This window comes from Notamacropus eugenii, chromosome 1 (assembly GCF_028372415.1).
Source record: "Notamacropus eugenii isolate mMacEug1 chromosome 1, mMacEug1.pri_v2, whole genome shotgun sequence".
Taxonomy (NCBI): domain Eukaryota; kingdom Metazoa; phylum Chordata; class Mammalia; order Diprotodontia; family Macropodidae; genus Notamacropus; species Notamacropus eugenii.
In genome coordinates, this window is record NC_092872.1 from 159624233 (window position 1) to 159649574 (window position 25342).

The window sequence follows — 25342 nt, forward strand, 5'->3', positions numbered from 1 at the left end:
ATATAATAGATATTTAATAAATGCTTTCTTGATTAATTAATGTTGCTACCATTTATGCTCTGGTAATTCAAATATAGCATGGCCAAAACCAAACCAAAATAAAAATCTATTCTGTGTTAATCTTTATTAATAAATCTACATCTTATGATGTTTATTAATCATGATTTTCCCTCAAAATTACACTTTGGGACATAGGACTATTTTAAAAACGTGTTGGGAAAAAAATAGTTACACCTGAACTACATATACAAAATGGAAGACAAGACAATTGCCTGGGTTACTCAGACCAAGAAAACCATATACACTTTCAAGACAAAAATGACTTACTTTTCATTTTGACTTATCTGCAATAATTCTCCACTTTTCTTCTTATATAAAGTTGTAGTTGTGTGTTTACAGTTGTGTCATGTTGTTATAAAAACAATATTTTAAGAAGACATTAACTATTACAAAAAAGCCATTACAGAGATTTGAAAGCATGTTCTACGCTCCAAACCTTCTGCCCATGCGTGGCCAGATTCACTTCCTCCCTTATTGTTCACACTTTCACTAGAGGAAACATTTGGAACCAAAATATGTGATACCATTTGGAAATATTTGCCTTATGTACATACAGTTTAATGAAGTGTGAGCAGACAAACAAAAGACATCGCATTTTCATTCTGAGATTTCACCAGAGAGCATCCTAAACTGTAAACTGCACTGTGATCAACTTAATTCAATCAATATAGCGCAAATATGGATAATATGGGTTCCATATTGGATTGAGTTCTTGTTTATATGACTTGTCAACATTGAAATAAAAAATTCACCTCATTACTTTGTTTTGTAGGCATAGCATCAGTTTAATGCAATGGTCTCTTTCCCACAGCTGGAGGACATCCATTATTTCCAGATGTGGACATCATTTCTTTGCTTTCATCTTTTAGTCATGTAGTGTGATTCAAAGATTCTGATTGGTTAGGGGCTTCATTGAAGTCTTTGAATGAACAGGGTACTTTACTAACTACATAAAGTCTAAACCTAAATGTATTTTTATGGTGAAGCTTTAGGCTTTGAACATATAAATCTACCATATTTATATGTGGCTTGTGGTTGAACAGAAGTTATAACGTCCTATGAGAATGTCTAGGGTTCTCTGCTTCTACTGACCACCTGGAGTGATTTTAGCTTGCGGCTTTTCCTCAGGCAGTCCCCAGGTTAGCTTTTAGTGACTTATGGCTGCATCAATCTGCACAGATATGTGTTGGACCACTCTAGGGGAAGTAGTTCATCTTCTCTATGACTGTACTTCCATCTTTCTGAAAGTTCAAAGAACTCAGGACAACTGCAAACTCAAATTGGTTTTCTGGGGACTTGAAAACAATGCTTTTTTTTCCCTCAGGGTTGAGGCTTTAATTATGAACCTGACAGGCATGAATTTACAAAAATAGTATAGAGACTTCTTGGGTGTCACTTATTTTTAGAAATACCTGTAAATTCATAGAATGTTGAGAACTAGATTACTTTAATATTGTGACTGTTATATAAACCCTATATGTGCTCGGAGATAGATGTTTACAAAATTAGATTCATTAGTTAGACAGTTATGTTTAAAACAGTTAGTTCTTAATAAATGACTACTTTTTTTTTTTACTGAATTTAACTGTTTCTTTTTCTGAGAAAGTAATTATTTATTATTAAGTAGAGTTGCCCTTTATCCCCCCTCAAGTGTTTTTTGTTTGTTTGTTTGTTTGTTTTTGTTTTATATAGGAATTGATATTGACATATTATTTTCATTTTCCCCCAGATTGAATATGAAATTAATTTTGAAAATCCTTAAATATAGATGAGTAAAACTAAAAATGCACTCCCATAAACTGAGCAGTGTTCCCTAGTTGATATTATCTTTTGCTCATTTTTATCTAAAACACTCTATTCATGAAGACAGATTGTGAGAGATTAATTAGATTGCACAGAGACAATCTTTTAATAGGTAACTCTGTTCCTGGAAAAATTTTCCTGCCCAAAGTATTTAGGAATATCTATTAGATGTGGGTTTCTGAAGTGCCTCTCATAATACCCAAGTGAATTTTCACTTCTGTGCTTGTCTATTTGAAGCTAAAAATAACCCCGTGTCATGGTCAACTTCATGTCCAATGAATTGTGTCCTTAAATTTGCACTTCCTAATACCTCTGGCTACAGAATTGAGTCTGATAAATGGGAAATCCTTTAGAGACCCATATAAAAAAGATGTGGCATATTGTAGTGAGGTATAATTAATTCTTATCAAATACAATATTACCTAGTTGAGGAATATTTTGAAACTTTATTTCTTAGAATTGAGCTAGAAGGAGGATGCTGAGACAATGTTTACTTAAAATGAGATAATATTTGTAAAATACTTTGCAAATGTTAAAGCCCTACACAGGTATTAGATAGGAAGAGGAGGAGGAGGAGGAAGAGGGAGAAGCATGATAGTAGTGTTAATAGGAGGAAGAAGAGAAAAAAGGAGGGGAAGGAGAAGGAACAGTATGGTAGTACCAATAGAACTGAATACATTCAGTAGGAAGGACTTTAAGAAATGTTGGTTGGTAATGTATTTGAAAATAGTGTTTCCCTGAACCAAGACAATCAGCTTGATTACTAAAGATACAAATAAGAGTGCTCAGAATGCATGTACTGAAGTGAAACAATTCTTATCTTCAAACATTTTGTATTCTAGTAGGTAGAGACAACACAAGCTAGGGTAGGGTGTTTTGGTCTGGGAAAACATGAGGGATATAGAGGAGAATGAAATGCTCTTTCCAACAGTGCAGTATTGACTTAAACAAAAGTTGGAGACCAGGGGTAGGGGAAAGCATGGAAGAAGAATGGTAGAATGGGACATGAAACATTGCCTGGGGACAGCAAGAAATTGTGGGGTTGCCTCTTTGACCCTGTGCTTGCCCATCCACCAATCAAGTTATCTTTGCCATAGGCTCATAGTTCCAAAGCTGAATGGAAAGTCTCTCAGGACAACATTTCTGGAGGTTGTTGCAGTCATATCTTTTGGAGGGCAAGAAAACGGTCAAAGTGTATGGCTAACTGGGATGTGAAGCTTGGTCTATGACCAGCAGTGGAAACATTAATGAGTTTAGACTTAAAAGATCTGTACTCAGATTCTATCTCTGACACACTCTGTCTCTGTGTGACTGGATTAATCACCTATTATGTTTTTCTAAGGCTTCAATTTTCTCATTTTACAAATAAAGTTTACTCTATGACCTCTAAGTCTTCTTCTGACTCTAAATCTATATCTGTATTATACCTCCAAAATTTCAGGGGAAGGGATATCAAAAGGAGAATAAGTATGCCTCTTTTTTGTGAACTTAACTAGGATTTTACATAACAACAGTCAAAATAAGACTGCAGGAGTATTTCTGCCACTTTTATTTTGAAGGATGCACATATCCCATATACAGAGTGCCTCATCTTAGTATTAGAAAAAGATGTCCAAGGTCATGTTTATTTTAGGGAGCAGACAATGCAGCTAAGTGGTGCAGTGAATGGAGTGCCAGGATTGGAGTCAGGAAGACTCATCTTCCTGAGTTCAGACTCAGCCTCAGACACTCACTATGTGAACTTGGGCAAGTTATTTAACCCTGTTTGCCTCAGTTTCCTCATCTGTAAAACGAAATGCCGAATGAAATAGCAAACCACTCCAGGATCTTTGCTAAGAAAACTCCAAATGGGGTCAGAAAGAATTAGACATGACTGAAAATGACTTAACAACAACAGAAAACATAATTCCTATTTCAAATGTTTCCATGTACCTGAGCATGCTGTAACTCTTACAAATCAGCAAAATTGGAGTGTTCTGAACCCAACTGTACCCTCTGCCTAAGCTCCAGCTCACAAACATTTTGCCTTAACAACCATGTGGGTTCAATTGTGTCCCTTTACAAATGAGGGTGTATGTAACATTTGCAACCATTTAGTGCTAATGATTTTCTCAAGGTTAAAAAACAAGAGTGGGAAAACGAGAACCTAGTCTGGCCTTTGTTTTGTGGGTGTTTTTGTAGGGAGGACTCAAGGGGGTGTCTAGACCTATGATTTCATCAGAGTAGGGAACTGGTTGTGGAAAAATTGATTTGCATCTTATAATCTTAAGTGACTAGAACACTGAAAAATTAAATGATTTGCACCAGGTAAGACAGCTAGCATGAATCAGAGGCAGGATTTGAATTGAAATCTTCTTGTCTCTAATGTAATTCTTTTATTAGCTATGCTATTTCTCAACTTAAAATTTCCATCGGGGGGGGGGGGGGCAGAGCCAAGATGGCAGAGTAGAAAGACTCATATACTTTTGCACTTCCCCCACAGCCCACAAAATACTTGTAAAAAATGACTCTCAACAAACTCTACAGCAGTAGAAGCCACAGAACAGCAGAGTGAAAGAGGTTTCCAAAGGTAACCTGGAAGACTGACAGGAAAGGTCTATGGGATGCTGAGTGGAGTAGCGACCAGCCTTGGTCATGCAGCACTGGGAGAAACAGGACCTGAACGGACCTCCAGAAGAAAATTCCCAGCAGGAAGGGTCCCAGATCCCTCAACTCACAAGCAACAAAGAAAGCTCCAAAGGTCAGTGTGGGAGGGCTTTTCCAGCGGGGCAAAAGGGGAGCAGGGTCCCTCCAGCAGAGGTGGCAGCAGTAGAAGGTGACTGCAGTTGCCTTGGAAGCAACCTGGGTCCATTGTCCAGACAGCTCAGCTTAAAGCCCCTGGGAGAATTGAGCAGCTGATCTGAATCACAGCCTTGAGCATGCATGGGGAGGGGGGAGAGTAGCAGTAGGACCCTCCTCTTGACAAAGGATTCAGAAGTCAAGTAACTGGCTGGGAAAATGCCCAAAAAAGGGAAAAAAATAAGACCATAGAAGGTTACTTTCTTGGTGAACAAGCATCTCCTTCCGTCCTTTTGGATGAGGAAGAACAAGACATACTGTCAGAGGAATTCAAGGCTTCTGACTCCAGTACCTCTAAAATGAATATGAAATGGGTTCAAGTCATAGAAGAGCTTGAAAAGGGAGTCAGCAGCTTGCTAAAGGAGAACCAAAGAAATGCTGAGGAAAATTTCCATCAAGACCAAATAATAAACAAAACAAAATAATGTTTACAATGATGAAAAGTAGACTATAAGGTGCCTGAGGGTAGGGATTGTCTCACTTTTCTCTTTTCCTCATTAGTGTTTACCTTAGTGCTTGAACATGGTAGGTATCTTCAATAATACACTGAGTTAATTGAGTGAAATGAATTTAAAATTAAGGCATGTCTAATAAAAAAGTTGTGCCATTTGAAGATTTCATCTTTATAAGTAACTTTGGCAATCTCTTCTTTCTTTGTATGTAAGCAGATTACAAGTTTAATTATTGTGTCTTCAGTGGGGGGTTATACCATAAAAGACAGCCACTGGTCTGTGATTTTATCACTATAAGCACTAAGGAAGATAGACTCAGGAGATCATACATGCTTTCCACAAGCCTGACAAACAATCACTATGGTAAATTTTAAGGAAATTGATGGTAAAGCAGAAATGGCAACTCTCTGTGTCATCTTCATATTGACTTAACCAATCTTAAGAAACATATTTTAAAGAAGACTTGTGTAAGTCAGACTTTGACTAAAGTGAGTAAAATTCATTTTGAAAATAATTGTGAAATGCCAAATAATGGCTTTAAAAATGGAGGAAAAGAGTGGTTTCTATCACTTTGTCTTTCTTTTTCTACCCCCAGGCTTAACAGGTAATTATAAGTTTAACATTTTATATTTTTGCACTTGAAACTTCAATGGTTGTTTTTAGTTTTATTTTTGTTTTAATTTCCAAGGGCAATATTATCATTGGTAACTTTTTTTATTATTTTTGAATTTTTAATGGAACATTAATAGAGGAAAGTAAGTCTATTTCCCAAAACATTAACCCAAACTGAAATTTGTCTTAACACCACCATTTTACAGCAACTTTATCTTCATTGCTGACATTTTAAAATCTCAGATACTTAACCAGACTCCTTACAGACATACCCATACTCCTGTTTCTGTTTCTTTAACCTTTTCAAGAGCCCATGCATTTTGTAGCCAACTGGAAGCACATGTGTTCTTACTATGGCACCCTTGCTTAGAAAATAAACATTGGCTGATTATTTGAGGAGCAAATTGATTGATACAGCTACTCATTTCAAAAAAATTCCAACTTTATCTGTAAGCCACAGATGCAGACAAGTGTGGAATCCTGATAACATGGATACAAGATTGACATAAATGTTATCAGCAGTCCTTAGCATGAGAAACAAGTGAAGAGACACCAGCCCGGGAAGAACAAAAGTTGTCTCTTCCACAGACAGTCCCAAACCAAACTCAGGTTTACATCTTGAGCCCTGGTTATCTTTCACAGGAATACTTGAAGCCTGTGTGATCTTATCAACTGATTTATTAAAAAAAAACATTGCTCTCTATTTTAGACTGCATTCTATGAAACTGCTTGTGTAACTAGAGAAGGGTCTCAGGCCACTATCAGAATGGTCTGTCTGTATGATAAACATCATTATCTTCATCTACATTTTAAATATTGTGAATCAATGGAGGCAAACATTTATATTTACTGTTGTCAATCACAAGTTCTTTACTACTTAATCAGATCATGGGTTCCTAATCCCACTTCTCTCCAAGGTGACCAAAAACCTATTATGAATATAAATAGATTAGTATGTCTTTCTAATTTTTACAATATAACTTTCTACTCTCTTTCATGTCTGCTAGGACCTTGGTTATTGATTATCATCATTAGATACCTAAGGAACAAATTATAGGTCATATACAATATATTGAGTCTGGGATTTGGAGTCAGCAGAGATCTGAATTGAAAACCCTCCTCTGGAACTTACTGTGTGACTATGGGCAAATCACTTCTGAGTCTCAGCTTCTCCTTGAATAAATTGGAGAGAACAATAATTATGATGCCTACCTCACTGGTATAGTTCTAAAAAGGGAGAAGCAATTGAGACTTTACCCCTGGATGTCAAATTTATAGAGCACTGAAAACGCTTCCAATACTTCAGCAATGTAGCAACAATAGATTATTGTACTTAATCAGAAAAACATTATTTAATATAGGAGCCTTCCTCCTAACTCTGCCATAGCTCATGCTTCAGACAATTTCCTCCCAGCTCTGTCTAGACTCAATCACCTGTTCATGTGGTAGACTCCTTAACCGTGATACGCAGGTTTCTCTCCTAAAAGGTCGATATGAAAATACATTTTGTGCCCCTTGGCTCAGGTGTGGTTTATGCTGCCAGTGAGTACTAATTATGGCTCTTTTCACAGGTATTTATTTAAATATTTTTGTGAGGTACAAATATGAAAATGTATGTAAGTTGCCTTGCAGACCTTAAAATAATAAATATATGTCAAATATTATTATTATTATTTAAATAGCACACATTTATTGAGGGCCTATTATATGTAGGGCACTGGAGATGCAGAAAGGTGTGCCACATGATCTTGACTTCATGGAGTTTAGGATTTAGTTGAGAAGACACAATAAAGAGATAAAATGATAAATAACAAGATGAGACATCATTTGCTAAGAAGCAAATTTGCAGCCCAAATAAAGAGTTCCATGGGAGAGCAATTCATATGCAAATATCTGTTAAATTTTATCATTTCTATCATTGCAATCTCTTACCTTTCTGCTCCCATTGTAGTCCCTGTAATTCAACTCTTTATTTCCTCAAGTGTACACTGTTGTAACATTCTCCAGTCAGTCTATCCCTTTTCCAATCTTTAATTCATATTGTGGCTTTACAGCCTCCCAAATGAACTGGTCTGATCAGTTCACTCTACAACTCAAAAACCTTTAGTGTTTTTTCTCTGCCTACTGAATACAATTTTCTTTCTCTAGGCAATCAAAACTCTCTAATTGTGGCTTCCCTGGTTTCCTTCAAGTCTTGGCTAAAATCCTATCTTCTGCAAAGAAATCTTTCCCAGTGCTCCTTATTCTTGAAGCCTTTCCTCTGAGATTATCTCCAATATATCTCGTCCATAGCTGGTTTGTATATGGTTGTTTTCATGTTTTCTCTCCCCACTAGAGCTCCCTGAGAACAGGGGACTGTCTTTTATTTGTTTGTTTGATTTTGGTTTTTGTTTGTTATTTTCTGTTCTTTGTATTTCCAACAATTAGGCACATAGTAGGTACTTCATAAATAACTGCTGAGGCTCCACTCTGTCTACTATCCAATCTATATATAATCTATGTTTCAGCAAAACTCTTTGATGCCATTTCATCTAGGTATCTCCCAATTCTGATTTTGTTCACATCATTCAGCAGGTCTCAGAGAGGTTTTCCATTCCTTGCTCTTCTCCATTTTTCTTTGCTGAAGAATTTTATTAAACCTTCCCTGCAACCCCTAGATGAAAGTGATATTCCAGGAGAGTTCTCAAGCAAATTTCAATTCCTGAGAACTCTTTATTAAAATTTCAGTGTGAGTTAATTTTAGGCCTTGAAAATCAGAAAAATAGTACAATCAGGGCTTGATTTATTGTTTTGCTAATAGTCTAGAGCAGGAGTGGGTAACCTGCAAATTGGAGGCCATATATGACCCTCAAGGCCTCAAGTGTGGCTCTTTGACTGGTGTCACATGTGTCCTCCAGACCACAGGTTCCCTACCCCTGGGACTCTAGAGTTAAGGAAGAGATCAAGGAAAGCGTTATAAAGTAGATTAGACTCAGAAATTTGTTCTCTCTATAATTCTTTTCTTTCTGGAAAGCTGATTGCTAAAATTTTTCAACATACCCCTAGATATGCCTCTTCCTCAACTTTCTCATAGAACTTTCTCCTTTGTGTTATAGTTATTTTTGTAAATGAGCTTCCTCTCATTAGAAAAGCAGCTCCTTGAGGGGAGAATCTGTGTCATATCATACTAATATAATGCCAGGTATATACACAAAGGCATGATGATAATTCCTAGGTAAGTACCAAATATCTTATAGCCAGTAAATAATAGAAAGCAGAGTTTGAAAACAGTTCCTCCTGATTCTAAGCCCCGAACTTTCTCTGTTATCAGTCAACCGAGAGGTTTTTATAAATACTATGGACCACACACGATGCTAAGTGCTGAGAATATAGGTACAATGGACTAAATAATCCCTAATGTCAAGGAGTTTACATTCTAATGGGGAAGAGAGAAAAGTAGGAGTATAATTATGTAGAATATAATAGAGTGATTAAATACACTTACCTGCAAAACAGTTAACTACAAGGTAGTTTTGAAAGGATCAGGGAAAGATTCATCCAGAAGATGGTGCTTGACTTGAATCTTAAAGGAAAAGAGCCCTATGAAGTGAAGGGAAGGAAAAGGTCATTTCGGGCACATGGGATGATAAGACCCAGTACAAAGGCACAGACGTGGAAGATGAGTGTTGTGCGCAAGGAACAGATAGAGGGCCAATTTGGTTGGATTTTAGAGTATGGCTGGGGGAGGAAGGCACAGCCATTGAGACTGGAAAGATGGGTTGAAACCAGGTTGTGAAGGAATTAAAAGCTAGACAGAGGCACTTATACTTTATCCTAGAGGCAATAGGAGGTCCCTGGAGTTAATTAGGTAGGGAAGTCACCAGGTTAGGTCTTTGCTTAGGAATAATTATTTTGGTAGTGAGGCCACAAGGCTGCTTATTGCTCTTTACCCACTCTATCAGGCAGAGACTTTCAGAGATTCAGAAAGGGGGTGGAAAGAGGAAGGAATGTGTATTTATGCATGCATGCATGCATGCATTCATTCATTCATTCATTCATTCATTCATTCATTCATTCAGCAAGTAGCTCTGATAAGTGTCTAGAGAATCAAGGAGACCAAGATTCTGCCTTGGGCACTTAGTAACTATGCATGCTCCTGAGCCTGTCAGTGCCCTGGGAAACTCTGAAGTGTGAACTTCATAGCACAAGCCCTCAGTATACACCTCTTGTGTAGCAGGCACTATTATAGACACTGCAGACAGGAATAGCAAAATGAAATCATTCCTGTCTTTGAGGATTTTAAAGGCAAGTTGTATTGTTATAGATAGTTTTTTCATTAGGAGTCCTCCAACATGATTAAAGCACAGGTTATGGGACATACATTCACATACACAAATTTGTTTCCCTATCTACATACATACATGCATACATGTGTATGGTTGGTTGTTGTCCTTCGTCTTCAAAGAGGACTAAAATGACATCACCATGATAAAGTGAAATTTCAGTGTGTCTGATTTGACTGATTAGACCAATATGAGCTCAGAATGCTCTAACACAGGTTGGGCACAGATAGTTCATTTGAATATTTTGGGTGGATATCCCAAATTTGCTCATCCTGTGTTCACTTTGTGCTGTCTCAATTCTGCTTTGCTCAAAGAGCACAGCACCCTTTCTGATGTGGACATGCCATGCTGAGCGATCCTGTGCTAGTGGTCTCCCATGTTGCACAGTCAAATCCAAAGTTCTTGAGAGAGACCTTGAGAGTGTCCTTGTGTCTTTTCTTCTGGCCACTATGTGATCGCCTGTCCCATGCAAGTTCTCCATAAAATAGCCTTTTTGGCAAGCATACATTTTGCATTCAAACAATGTGACCAGCCCATTGGAGTTGTACTCTCTGAAGCAGTTTGAATACTTAGCAGTTCAGCTAGAGCAAGGACTTCAGTGTCTAGTACCTTATCCTGCCAGGTGAACCTCAGAATCTTCCTAAGACAATTCAAATGGAAGGGATTCAGTTTTCTGGCATGGCGCCGGTATACTGTCCATGTTTCACAAGCATATAACAATGAGGTCAGCACAATGGCTCTGTAGACCTTCAGTTTGGTAGTCAGCCTAATACCTCTTCTCTCCCAAACTTTTCTTTGGAGCCTCCCAAACACTGAGCTAGCTCTGGCAATGCATGCATCAACATCATTGACAGTGTGTACATCCCTGGAAAGTATACTACCAAGGTAAGTGAAGTTATCCGCAGCATTCAAAAGTTCTCCATTTGTTGTAACCAATGATTCCATATATAGATGGTGTGGTGGTGACCGAACACCTGTGTTTTCTTGTTGTTAATTATTAAATTATATATTTATTAAATTATAAAATTAGAACAGGCAGCAGAGAATTAATCTACACTTTGTTGCAATTCAGCTTCAGAGGCTGCATTGAGTGCATAATCATCTGCAAACAGAAAATCATGCACCAACACTCCCTCCACTTTGGTCTTGGCTTGTAGCCTTTTCAAACTGAAGAACTTGCCATCAGTACGGTAATTGACCTTGATACCATGTTCATCCTCACTGAAGGCATTTTTCAACATGACTGAAAACATAATGCTAAAAAGCATGGGAGCAAGCATACAGCCCTGTTTCACTGAGCATTGTCCATTATCTAGAACCCGGGCAAACATGCCATCATGAAATTGATGTACAATATTGATGAACTTCTCCAAGCAACCAAATTTTGACATAATTTTCCATAAGCCCTCATGATTAACAGTGTCAAAGGCCTTGGTCAGATCTACAAACTTTGTGTACAGACCTCTGTTCTGTTCATGGAATTTCTCCTGGAGTTGTTGGGCAGCAAACACCATATTGACTGTTCCTCAGCCCTTTCTGAAGCCACACTTGGTCTCATGTATATGACCATCTTCCAGGTGAAGGATCAGCCTATTAAGGAGGACTCTAGCAAGAATTTTGCCAGCAATGATTAAGAGAGAGATCCCCCTGTGATTGTCACAGGACAATCTATTCCCTTTACCTTTATAGAGATGGACAATGGAGGCATCCTTGAACTCCTGGGGATAACCTCTTCTTGCCATATAAGCTGAAAAATTTCAGTCAGCTTTTATATGAGCAATGGTCCCCCTACCTTGTACATCTCAGCTGTAATAGAATCAGCACCAAGTGCTTTGCCACATGAAAGGAGACTAATGACCCTCAAAACCTCTTCTTCAGTTGGAAGTTCAGCTAAGAAGGGATTGACTTCAACTTGAGGTAAATGGTCAATGGACCTTAGCATTGATTGATGATGGTCTGTTGAGAACACTAAGGAAGTGTTCAGCCCATCTCTCTAGGATCATGTCCTTATCACTAACCAATGTGACTCCATCAGCACTGAGTAGTTGTGATGCACCATAGGCTTTTGATCCATAAATAGCTTTCAGGGTATCATAAAAGTGCTTTGGATCGTTACTATCAGCATAAAACTGAATTTCATCTGCCTTCTTACTGAGTCAGGAATCCTGCATCTCTCTAAGCTTTGCTTGTACTTTGCTTTTGATGGAATTAAATGCTGCCTTCTTACAGGTGAATAAACTATCCTGCTGGTAAATCCTGTAGAGTTCTTGTTTTTCATTTAGCAGCTTCTGAATCTCCCCATCATTTTCAGCAAACCAGTCTTGGTGTTTGTGAGTGTTCTGACCCAGATGAGCAAATGCAGTGCTATACACCAAATCTCTGAAAGCTGCCCACTCCTTTTATGCTCCACTGTTGCCAACTGTGTGTTGGCTCAACTTTTCCTCCAAGTCAGCAGCAAACTATTCATACTATAGAAGAGATCTAATTTGTTGACATTAATTCTTCTGGTAGTCATTTAGCTTTTGGGGTGGCGCTTTTGATGAATGTGAATATTTAGCTTGGAAAGGATAAGTCTATGATCAGTCCAGCACTCTGCACCACACAATGTCTTCGTCACTCTCACATCTTGCCTAAGTCTTCTTCTTACAATAGCATAGTCTAGTAGATGCTGGGGCAGCTAGGTGGTGCAGTAGATAGAGCACCAGTGCAGGAGTCAGGAGGACCTGACTTCAAATCTCACCTCAGACACTTGACTCACTATCTGTGTGACCTTGGGCAAATCATTCTGCCTCATTCTGTGTCATCTCCAGTCATCCTGATGAATATCTGGTCACTGGATTCAGAAGGCTCTGGAGGAGAAGTGAGGCTGGTGACCTGCACAGCCCTACCTCACTCAAAACAAAAGTCAAGTGCAAGTCATGTCATCATTTCTCTTATGGCATGATCTTCTTCAGCAATGAAGGAAGAACACACACCTATTAGATGCCAATGTTTGCTGTGAGGGTACATCCACGAAGTTTTGTTATGTTTAGGTAAATAGAAGACAGTGTTAGTGATGAGAAGGTCATTTGATGCACAAGTCTTCAGCAGTAAATGACCATTGCTATTGCTGTTTCCAGCTCCATTCCTCCCTAGGACTCCTTGCCAAGTCTGGTAGTCTAAGCCCACTCTAGCATTACAGTCACCCAGAATTATAAGCTTGTCCTCTTTTGGCACATTGACGATAATGGTCTCTAAGTCTTCATAAAGTTCTTCTTTGACTTCATCAGGGTTTGTCATGATGGGAGCACAGGCACAGGTTTTCCTGCTGGTGGCAATTACATTGTAATGAGACTGTCATTCACTCCTTTTGGCAGGCATACCAGCTTGCTGATTAAATTAGTTTTGATTGCAAAACCCACACCAGCTTCACTGCACCCACTCCAGAAAAAGGTGTATTCAGCTCCAGCTTCAGTAAGTTGGCCTTCATTTGCCAATCTTGTTTCACTCAGGGCTGCTATTTGGATGTGATATCTGTTGAGTTCTCTTACAATATGAGCAGTTCTTTCAGGTCTACTGGATTTTGTACTATTAGTGTACACATGTGCCATGTGCTAATAGTGAGTGCAATCATCTTTTCAGATGTTTTCATACATTTTGTACATTTTTTTGTGTTTCCTCCACATAGTGAATTTCCCTACCTACTGTGATAATCAGGTCAGGTTGGGTAAGCAGACAATGTTTAGGGCACCTTTTCTAGCCCCTTTTCTTACATCAGGAGGTGAGAAGTGTGATCTTTAAAAGGCTTCTCAGGCTCCCAGGGGGCTGCCAAGTCCCACTACTGCTTCCAGTGAGAAATGACCCTATGGCCTGGGCCTCCTGTGTGTAGGATTATGACTACAGCTCCCAGTGTGTCTGCACCTGCTGCTTCATCACTTGCCTTTCACCACAGGGCTTTGAGGCATAATAGTGAAATGGTATGGGAAATGGTAGTGAAATGGTGTCTTTTGATTTGTGTGTAAATTGGATTTAAGTAAGGAAGAGTTGCATGAAGTTGTCAGTCTCGCTCTCTCCTCCAGAGCCATCATAGTTCAGTGGCAGGACAGAGTCAAGATGGCTAGCAATGGCTCAGGATGCAGTGGATAACCTTGTCATCTTCAGTGTCTAACCAAGCTCTAAGCACCCCACATTACCTGCTTCATCTGCCTTCATGGCTGTTGGAACAAATTGTTCTCATCTGCCCATTCCACCAGATGAAGTCTTCACATGCTTGGGGTAGACATCCCCCTAACTCACCAATGGGTTTGAGACTTCTTGGTTACCCTCAACCTGGTTTGGTCTGTCTGTCGAAACAGTTTACTGGGGTGTGGCCACTGCACATGCTGCAGCTTCTTGGAGCCACAGGTGAGAGTTAGGTGGAACAGGTGGACACCACGGGTGGAAAGAGTCCTGAAAAGGGTTTGGCAGCCATCACACCAGAAGGTATTCGTCCTTTCTGAACATACCCTACACCCCAATAATAATGTAACGTTACATGATATATGCATATATCATATGCATATATAATATACATGTGCATTGTGTATATATGTGTATAGTATAGAAACAGAAAGTATATGTATGTACATATATGTATATATCATATATAATATCTAAATACACATGTATGGGCATTGACATAGACATAGATAAGAGATATAAATATAGAAATATATAGGTAAGATCATTATAACTATAGATTTTGCTATAAGTATACCTATTTTTTGTTGTTCAGTGGTTTTTCATTTGTAGACTCTTCATGACCCCATTGCAAGTTTTCCTTGCAAAGATACTGCAGTGATTTTCCATGTCCTTCTCCAGCTCATTTTATAGATGAGGAAAATGAGGCATATGATGTTAAGTGACTTGTCCAGAGACACACAGTTAGTAAGACTTTGAGGCCAGATATGAACTCCAGAAGTTGTTTTCCTGATTTCAGGCCTAATACTCTAGCCACTAGGCAACCAAGCTGCCCCAGAAGCATCAACATAGGCATAGGTATAGCAGTAGGTGTACATATTGATAGATATAATAGGGCTAGCGATAGAGGTAGACATATGAGATATAGATATGGATACTGATAGATTGTTTTCTCGCTCCAAGCTTTTGTATATAGATACAAACCTGTAATTTAATTCTTGTAAGCATTTCCCAGAGATTAAATTCCCTCTGCCAAGCAGGTCAGCAACTATGATGCATATAACATCTTAGATTGTTGCGCAAGGCACAGAAGGCTAAGTAATTTACCCAGTGTCAGCCAGCCAGGATGTGTCAGAGACAGGACTTGAACCCAGGTCTTCTTGACTCCAAGCTGGACTCTAAGCATATACACTATGCTGTACTACCACTATATCCTTTTATGTTCAATAAAGTCTTTTCTAACCCTCAAAGGCAGCTTAATTCATTTAACACATAGTAACTATCTATGCAAACACATATGCATACACAGTTATGAATACTAACATGTGCACATATGTGCACATATACACAGTAGCAATTACTATATTGAATGAATTGAACTGAACTGGAAGGCTGGAAAAGATATTATGGATGTTGTAGGACTTGATCAGCCCCTAGGAATAAAATAAAAGGAATTAGAAGGGAAAGAATAGTTCAGAGGACCTTCCAGGCAGGGACAGTAGGCTGAGAAAAGGTTCAAAGAGGAGGACGAAGAAAGCATTTTTGAAGGACAATGAATAGTCTAGCTGGACTGGGCTATAAAATGTGAGTCAGTTCTAAGCACTGGCAGAGTGACTATGGACAAGTCATTTTGCTTTTTTGAGTGCCAATTTCTTTAGATATAAAATAGAGCCATTAAAGTTACATAGAAATGTCAACTCTTACCATTACCTAGCTCAGTGTTGTTGTGAATAAAATGTTTGGTATTTCTTTAAGTACTATACAAACTCAAGTTTCTTTATAATTTTAGAAAATGTAAAAAACAAAATTAAACAACAAAATTCTCAACAAGTTATGGGACAATTGTTGGCATTCTAATAAAATTCTTTTAAATAAGAAGTTTTTAAAATTAGGAAATCATCCATTGGATTCTTTTAAATAAGGAACTTTCCTGGCACATTTAAAGTAGGATATAGTTTACAAAGTTGTAACATATGCACGATTTTACAGTTCCATCTCTATCACATAATTCAAGAAATAATTGTATTGGGTTACCTGCATTTAGGAATTTGTAGGGCCCTTGAAATCACCTATAATGTTATTCAGGCAATTTTGTGTAATTAATTGCCATGTTTAAAACTAAAAGGATGGATTTTGATGCACTATGGGGAAACAAAGTCCCTGGAATACAACTTCTGTGAGAGTCATAACTTTGGACAGAGCTAATTGGATGTCAGTGTTAAATTCCTCTTAGACCTTTCACCTTCAAACTGCGTATTTCCTGAAAGGCCAAGTATTCTTTATCTCCACATTCAAGTTTAAAGGGCCAAATTCCCTTTCAACTGTCTATTTCTTTCAAATATGCCTACAATAATTGATAGCACATTTTATGAGAATTTTTCTCACTCATTCAGTAGTGGAACTGCCATGCACACTCTCCTCCCTCCTTTCCAAGTCCTCACGTCTTTTAAGAGAAAGCCTGGTAACTTGAAAGCCATTAAGAGTAATGCACTTTCCTTCTCTGAATACCAGACTATGCATGAAATTTCCAAGGCACTAGTGTTAGAAACTGATGTTGAAAATAAAATAGAATGCAATTTTCTACACAAATCATGAAGAGGTTCTTTTCTATTGTTTAGGATCTGAGCTTTGTAACAAGTCTTCTTTTTCTTGATAATGAACCAAATTGTATGAAATGCACAGGGTTATGACTATCAAGACATTAGGAATTGCCTAATATATTTTATTTTAGGGGGCTTAAAGATCAATATCTCCTTTTGAATTAATTTTTGGTATTGTACTAAAGATTTTCCATCATATATTTCATAAGTTAATATTTATTTTTGCTAATGTAGTACAGAGGTTGCTTTAAAAACCCAATTTGGGAGCTCTTATCTATCTTGTTAGAGTGTTCCAGGAGTACAGATTTTGCTACTGAAATTAAAATGTCTTATTATAGGGTATTTATGCTGTGGATGTTCTTATTAAAGTAGAATTTTTATATTATAACATTAACATGAATACTAAAATGATACAATGGCAAAAATATAGATTTTCCTATTGCTTTGGCATAGAGAAATTATAATGTGAAATCGCAAATGGAATGCAGTGGAGATAAGTAGAAAGGTCTGAATTGAAAGTCATGATTTAAAATGGGTCCCATGTGATATTTTTAAAAAAGATGTACTTTAAAATATCTTTAAATTTAGCACTCATGACAGAGTTTATCAATATAAGAATATAGTTTCTTTTCATTATTATTTATTTTAAAATGCAATAGGGTATGAAAAGAATCCTAACCTTGGAATCCAAAGGCTTGGGTCCAAGTCTAGGCTTAAACAAGCATATATTAGCGGGTCACATAATCTCACTAAACCTCAATTCCCTCAATTGTAAAATACTGATAAAATTATTTGTGCTTACCTTACAAGATTGTTGTGAAAAAAGAGAATGTAGATTTGGATATAGAACAGATCTTAGAATTTACCATCTAATTTTTTGCTAGCTGGCACAGTGGTCCAGAGGACTTGATTTCAAATCCAGACTAAGACATTCATGCACATGAGCTGTGGTGACCCAAGACAAGTCACTTAACCTCTCTCTGTGTCAGTTTCCTCTGCTGTAAAAGGAGGACAGTACCACCTACTTGACAGGGTTATTGTAAAACTCAAATGGGGTAATATTTATAAAGAGATTAGCAATGCCTTCTACATAGTAGGTGCATAATAAATTCTTGTTATCTTTCTTTACAAATTATGAAACTGAGTCCCCAGCAATGTCATATAGTTTACAAATGATCAAATAGGGTGTGATCATAGAAACAGGATTTGAACCCAAATCTTCATCCTTCATCCTTCACTACCTGCTCTTGCTTTTACTTTCTATACATGATCTAATCCAAATTGGTCAATTATTATGCGTCCACATAGATTCTCCTTTTCTTCTTCTAACTGTAATCGTGTGTGTGTGTGTGTGTGTGTGTGTGTGTGTGTGTGTGTGTGTTGTGAAAAGTCTTTTCTTGAGCTATTTCCAACATTCCTGGACATCCCCAGGAGAACTTCACAAAATCTTATCTACCCTTTCTTTTAACTTTTGAAATCTACTCTCCCCAAAGTCTCAGATAAATGTTAAGACTATACTTAGTTTTCTATTCGTGTATCACAAATTTTAACATAAGTTGGTCATTTTCTCCCAAAGATCTCATAACTTCAACTTCAGCAATGAGATCCTCTTTGTTGGTCAAAAGCAGATCCAGAAGAATCATGTCCCTAGTTGCTTCCTGCATCTTCAGAAGAAATAAATTATTATTGAAAGAGTTAAGAATTTTTTCCAGACTTTTTTTTTTGGCTGAAAGCTTCAGTGACATGTGGATATTTGAAGTCTCCCATTATGACGGGATCATAACTTCAAGTTAGGTTTTTGATCTGTTTCTTTAACTCTTCTCTTCTGTCCTAGGTGTAGTGGATAGAGTTGGGCCAGAAGTCAGGAAGACCTTAGTTCAAATTTAACCTCAGATACTTACTAGCTATGTCATCCTGGGCAAGTCATTTAACCTCGTTTTGGCGTAGTTTCTGTTATCTGTAAAATGGGGGTAATAAAAGCATCTATCTCCCAGAGTTGTTGTGAGGATGAAATGAAATAATTATAAAGTGTTTAGCACAGTACCTGGTACACAGTAAGTAGTATATAAATGCTAGTTACACTACTTGCTATTGCTATTCTGTCCAAGTGATTGGCTTCTGTCTCTTTCTGAAATTCTATCTAGTCTTGCTTTTCCCAGTTTATTCATGTCAATCTGGTTTTCTGAACCTGTGTAAAGTCTTACATATTCCTATTAAATTTTATCATATTTAATTCAACGCAATGGTATAGCTTATGCATATCTATATCAATCCTAACTGCCCTTCAGTATATTAGTTATGCCTCCAGGTTTGCATCATCTTCAAAGTTGATTGTGACAGGCCATTCAAGTCATTAATAATGATTTTGTCTTAGCTGTCCATAAGAATGTTAAACAATACGGTATCAAGCACAGATCAGTGGGGATCTGATCAAAGAAGCTAAAAACATGCCATACATGGATCAATTAAAGGAAGACAGCCTTTGGCAGACCTGATAGCTTCTCTTCAAATTTTTGAAGCATTGTCATGTGGAGGGGAAATTAAACTTGTTCTATTTGATCACAGACAGTAGAACCAGGAGAAACATGTGGAAGTTATAGAGGCAGATTTTAGATTCATGTAAACAAACATTTCTGAGCATGTAGAGCTGTCATACATATAGATCAGACTTCAAAAGCCATCTAAGCCCACCCTCCTGATGTGACACATGGAGAAACTGTGGCAAGAGAAGTTAAGTGACATGGTCACTGTCTTTCAGGAAATAAACAGGGGAGCTGATTTTTAAGCACAAGTCCTCTAATTCCAGATCTATCACAGAAAATGAGTTCTCCCTCAATAGAGGATCTCAAACAAAGCTAGGCAATGATTTGTCAAAGGAATGGGTTCTTCATTACGTACTGGTTAGATGAGATACATTCATTGGATAATGGAACAAGTAAATAAAGATTTATCAGATTCTTCCTGTATTCCAGGCATTGTGCAAAGCCTTAGGAATACAAGTCCTAGCAAAATGAAAGAGAGTTTTGATCTCAGGAAACTTAGATTCTAATAGGGGCAAAGAACATACAGACAGGACCTTGAAAACAGTGGATTGGGGAATAGAGAACACCCATGTTGTGACATGGTGGCAAACTCTATACAGTGAGAAGCACAACTGAAAGGGGAATAAAGTCTGGTCACCCTAGATCTGTCACCAAAATGGAGGCCTCCTAAGAGATGCTGAGGAGGCCATGGTAGGAAGATATTAAGTTAAGGGAAAAGGTCCTAGGTATTTATGAAAGTTTCAGGTTAAGAGAGCAGTACAGTCATCATAAAATAGATGTAGAAGCACTGGAGGGAAGAAAATGAACAAATATAATGATAAATGAAATAACCCTATTTGATGATCTTCTGACAATAAATACTATTTAAGGCAGAAAACAAGGAGTTGTTTGCCAAGGTATTCATCACTTTGATAGAGCAGATCTAGAGAGAAATTCGGACTACAAAGGAATTCCTTGTGTGAATGGGGAGGTCCTCCAGATGCTCTTGTTGACATTATGCTGATGGCATCAAGCTCTAAGATATTCTAGAGGCTCCTGGAAAGATCTGTAATCACCTCAAAGTATCCACCCTGTCTCATCACATAGGAAAGACTTTGAGTCCAGCCAGTTCTGTTGACTACTATCTCCTAGCTCACATGTCCATATTGTCTATGAGAATAGTACAAGACACTTGGTTAAATGCTTTGTTCAGTCCTAGATAAAGTCTTACATTTAGGTTCAAACAATTCAATTTCAGAAATACAAGATGAGGTTGGTATGGCTAGACATGTTTTTCTCAGACAGATCAGGGGATTGTAGTGAAGTGTAAGTTTGATATGAGTCAACAGTATATTATGGCAAACAAAAAAAAAGCTCCTTTATTCTGCCCCCCCCCCTTAGTTTTTTAAGGATGACAGATATTTGCCAGTTATGAAAATTCCCTAAAATGTGGAACTGAGCTTTGGAAGGCTGGATGTCTATAAGAAGAGACATGATGGATTGGTATTCTAAGTGTATCAGAGATCAGAAAGTACAAAGTGGATAACAAATAGATTGGTGTTGATGGAGAGGTAAGTTTGTGTAGGGGGCTGATGGGAGAAAAATAGGGAGGGACCAAATTTGTGGAAGGCTTTGAAAACCATGTTAAGGATTATGGGCTGTATTCTATCTTTGCCTTGGTTGCCTGGATTGTTCTTACTCTTCAAAACATCTCTCAGAATCCTGAGGTTTCTTCAAGACTCAGCCAAAGGGCCAAATTCTGCATAAACAATTTCTTGGTCTCCCCACCAGCTGGTGCGCTTCCATCAAAGGTTGCCTTATGTCTGTCTACTTTGTTTATAACTTATATATACCTATATATGAATATCTCTTCTATTAGAGTTTAAGGTCCTTGAAGAGAGGGACTATTTCAGCTTTGCCCTTGTATCTCTATCACTTAGGGTATAGTAAGTGCTTAATAAATGCTTGTTAATTGATTATAAATAATAGAAACTTCATACTATAGATCTTTAAGCCAGAAAGTCACATGATGAAATTTAATAGAATTCAGTAACCACAACAACAATAAATATTAAAGAAGGATTTTAGGAAGATTGATTTTCCTTTGAGGTAACTCCCTAAGACTATGAATTTCAGAACAGGTGCTAATCTGCATTGGTAAAGGGGAAATCCTTATTGGAATACCCTATACTCATGAAATCATAGGTTGGGACCCTCATTCCTCTCAAAAAATCTAGGGTGCAGAATGGTTGGAAATCAAGAGAGATAGAGTTTATAAAGAGAAGACTTACGTGGCTATTCTAATAGTATAAACATGAAGTGATAAAGGCTTGAAGTGACATCAAAGGATAGACACCAACAATAATAGATAACATTCATAGAATACTTAAAGTTTTGCAAAGCACTTTACAAATTTCTCATTTAATTCTCCTAAGAATTCTGGGAGGTAGATGTTATTATGATGCCAGAATGAAGAAACTGAGGTACATAGAGATTAAGTGACTTGGCCAAGGTCACATAGTTAGTGAGTGTCTGAGGCCAGATTTATACTCAGGGTCTTCCTGATTCCACCATTCCATCTAGCTTCTGAAAGATTGTGAAAGAAGAATGTATAAGACTCGACTGATTGGATCTGGACGGTGAAGAGGTAGAAGGAGAAGTAGTGACTGCTTCAAGGTTCCAAACTTGGGTACTTTTTAAGGATAACAGTAAAAGTTGATAATGTTTAAAATTCATAACCCTGGTAAGGACTAAATGAGATAATGGTTATAAAACACTTTGTTAACTTTAAAGTACTCCATAAATGGTATTTTTTATTATTATTATTACCTCTATATGTATCTCCCCCTCTCTTCTTTCTCCTTTCTTTCCTTTTCACTTCTGTTTCTTCTCCTTTTTCTCTCTCTTTTCTCCTCCTACTAACAAGCAGTATTGTGGAGCTTATGTTTATTTGTTAAATTATTAATTAAATTTTATATTATTAAAATATTAATTAATTACATAGTCTAAATTAATTAATACATTGTATTATTAATTAATCAGTATTAGTAAATGATATCATATAATTTATACTTATATATATGAAAGTTGTATATATGATAGTTTTTTCTTCCTAGATTTCGATTTGGTTACTTGAATTTTCTTTATGTTGCTCTTTTTTTTTTTTTTTAAAGATAATATAAAATAGCCAGCTTAAGTAAAGTAACTGTAATTTGTTTACATGTGGACTTTCATTGTTTATTTTTTAGATCCCTGTGATCCTTAGTATAGAAACTAGTCTTTATCTTTGCTTCAGCATTACCATATAGATGTAAAAATTGTCTACAACTCTCTATTACCAACATAGACTGTAAGCTTCCTAAGGTCAAGAACTGTTTTCATTTTCATGTATTTAACACAGTGTGTATCTCAGTGCTTGACATAATACATTTGTGATTGATTGAGAACATCACCATATATTTGTTTACATTAGAACCTGAAGGGTTTAAGTTGGATTTTCTTAAGCTCTTTTACTTCATCAATATTCTCATGAAGCTCCAATCTTACTTTTCTTCTGGAGTTCATGCACTTTTAAAAATTATTTTCTAGAACTAAGGATTCAGTGGAACATTTTTCCTTTATTTTTTATTTTCCTCAAGTTCTCTAAGATACAGTTTTTTATTTCATTGGGCATTTTTAACTGGTCCTCAATGATTTATTTTTAGTTCATATTGTACCCTCTAAATTCCTGGCAATGATGGGCTACACGCAATTGTCCTTCCTCTCTTCTCATTCTTTTCTTTTCTCAAGAACAGAAATGAATCTCAATTTATTCAGATGCCTTGTAAAAATCTTCCTCTGCTGAGTTTATAATTAATTTAAATCCAACCTTTGCTTTAGTAACATCCCAGATTTCATTTCAGAATCCATATGGAAAACCCCACTCCAATGTCAGAAGCTTCTGGTTTTCAGTGAGGCTTTGTGCCACACACATTGTCTTGGGGAACTCCTTGGGGAAGGAAGAGAAGGTGTTTATGTCTTGATTTACTCTATATTACCCTACTTGTCAGATCTGTAAGTATCTCTGGCTCTGTCACCTCACTAGCACCGGATGCTGAGTCAAGCATATGGTGTTTACTGCCACAAGCGACATCTCACTGGTTTTCTTCACTCCTCTAGAGGATCTCCCCTTGCCAAGTCAATTTGCAATGTCTTGGATGTTTCTATAGTCCTTTGGTCTGGCTCCAGAGTATTCCTCAAATATCAAATGGAGAAGACCTGTTTCTAAAATTTTAAGGTTTCTCAAATGTAGTCTAAAATCTAAGAATCGTTTTCAGCTCCTAAACCTTAATCTTATGATCAATACAGTGTTCTGTGAAACCATGGTTAGGTTACGCACTCATATTCCTTAAAGCTTATCCCCGTACTTCACTGGGGATAAAAGCCAATGCCACCAGCCAAAGACTTGGAAGATGACAGACAGATCCTGGCAGAGCTAGGGCATCCAATTAAAATTTCTAAGAAATAGGCAGGTGAGAGGAGAGAGAAAGAGAGAAGTGATGCCAGTTCTAGAAACTTGATTTACCATGGGCTGAGCAATTCAAATAGCAAAGAGACTTTTCTTAGGGATGAAGACTGGGGAATAGGGAGAAGGGAGAAGGAATAGGCAGAAACATCTTAAAGGAAATCTTTATTTTATTAAATATTTTATTTTATTATATAAATATATCTTATTAAAATTTATTAATTTTATAGAAAAATCTACCTTGAAAACAAGAAGAAAATGCAAATAAATTGGAAACATTTTATTAAACAAATGAAAGAAGGTAATTTGCCCTTTTCTTATTTTCTCTTTAATTCTTAAGGTTATAGAGGTAAGAGAGTAGAAGCAAAATTACTGATCTCTTTGCCTATGCATACTTCTTGGAGGGACTGTGAGCTGTTAAGGATATAAAAAAATTTCAGTTTGGTGAAGTTTATAGTGTCTAAAAATTATTGTATTCAAGATCATTCTTTTTTAAAAAATGTTAAGCATATGTGTGTAAAACAATTTGCTTGGCAATGAGGACTTAAAATAACATTGTAATAAAAACTCAGTTCCATAGAGTTTTGAGCCTTCCTGTCTTTGAGGAAGGAAAGGAAAAAAGCACTAGGCTTGAAGGCAGAAAATGTGGATTCTGATTCTTGATCTCCTTTGGGAGTATCATGACCTCAGTATTCTCATCTGTAAAATGAAAAGTTTAGAGCGCCTGGATGATCTCTGAGGTTGCCTTCAGCTCAAATTCCAAGAATCCTCTGCTTGAAAGGCTTAGAATATTAGGAATCTCACTATGCCCAGGGACAGCCCATTCTATTTTTAATCTGGCTCCAATCACATGGGGAATTTTTTTCCCCCTTATGGTGAACTAAAATCTCTTTCCCTGTTCCAGAATCCATTCAATCACCAATAATTCAACAAAAAAATTATTGTGTGCCTACATGGTTCTTTTTGTCCTGCAGCTACCCTTTGAGGCTAATTAAAATACATCGTATTTGTTTTCTACATTACAACTCTTCAGACTCAATATATAAAGACAAGCACATCTTTTCCTTACTCAGAAAACTGGAAAGTTAGGAGGAACTTGGTTCTTGGGTAAATTGCTGAAATCAGTGTGTTTTTATAATGACAAGTTTGATGGACCAATAGGGGTTCGAGGGGGAAATGCCATCTCCCCCTGGCCGTTTTCTCTCTACTTTGAAAGGTGACAATTGGATAATATCAAATTAAACCATGCCAATTTTCCAGAAAGGAAAAAGATATGCCTAAGAGTGCCATCTGAAGACAATATCCTTCCATTTGTAATCTAGATCTGAAAAGTTAATCTAGTGCTAAAAATGTATTGATTATATATATCTATATCTATCTATCTATCTATCTATCTATCGATCTATCTATATATACATATATATATACACGCACACACACACTACACACAGATATCTTTACGGATATTTAT

The 25342-nt window shown here is 37.1% G+C and overlaps 1 long non-coding RNA gene across 1 annotated transcript in view; it reads left to right on the forward strand.

The window, feature by feature from the left end:
- LOC140509585 (uncharacterized) overlaps window positions 1–12332 on the forward strand; it is a 75464-nt gene extending 63132 nt beyond the window's left edge. The window contains exons 2-3 of the long non-coding RNA XR_011968828.1: window positions 4346–4603; window positions 11160–12332. This is a non-coding gene — a long non-coding RNA (uncharacterized lncRNA). The remainder of the gene's footprint in view (window positions 1–4345; window positions 4604–11159) is intronic.
- Window positions 12333–25342: the final 13010 nt, after the last annotated feature.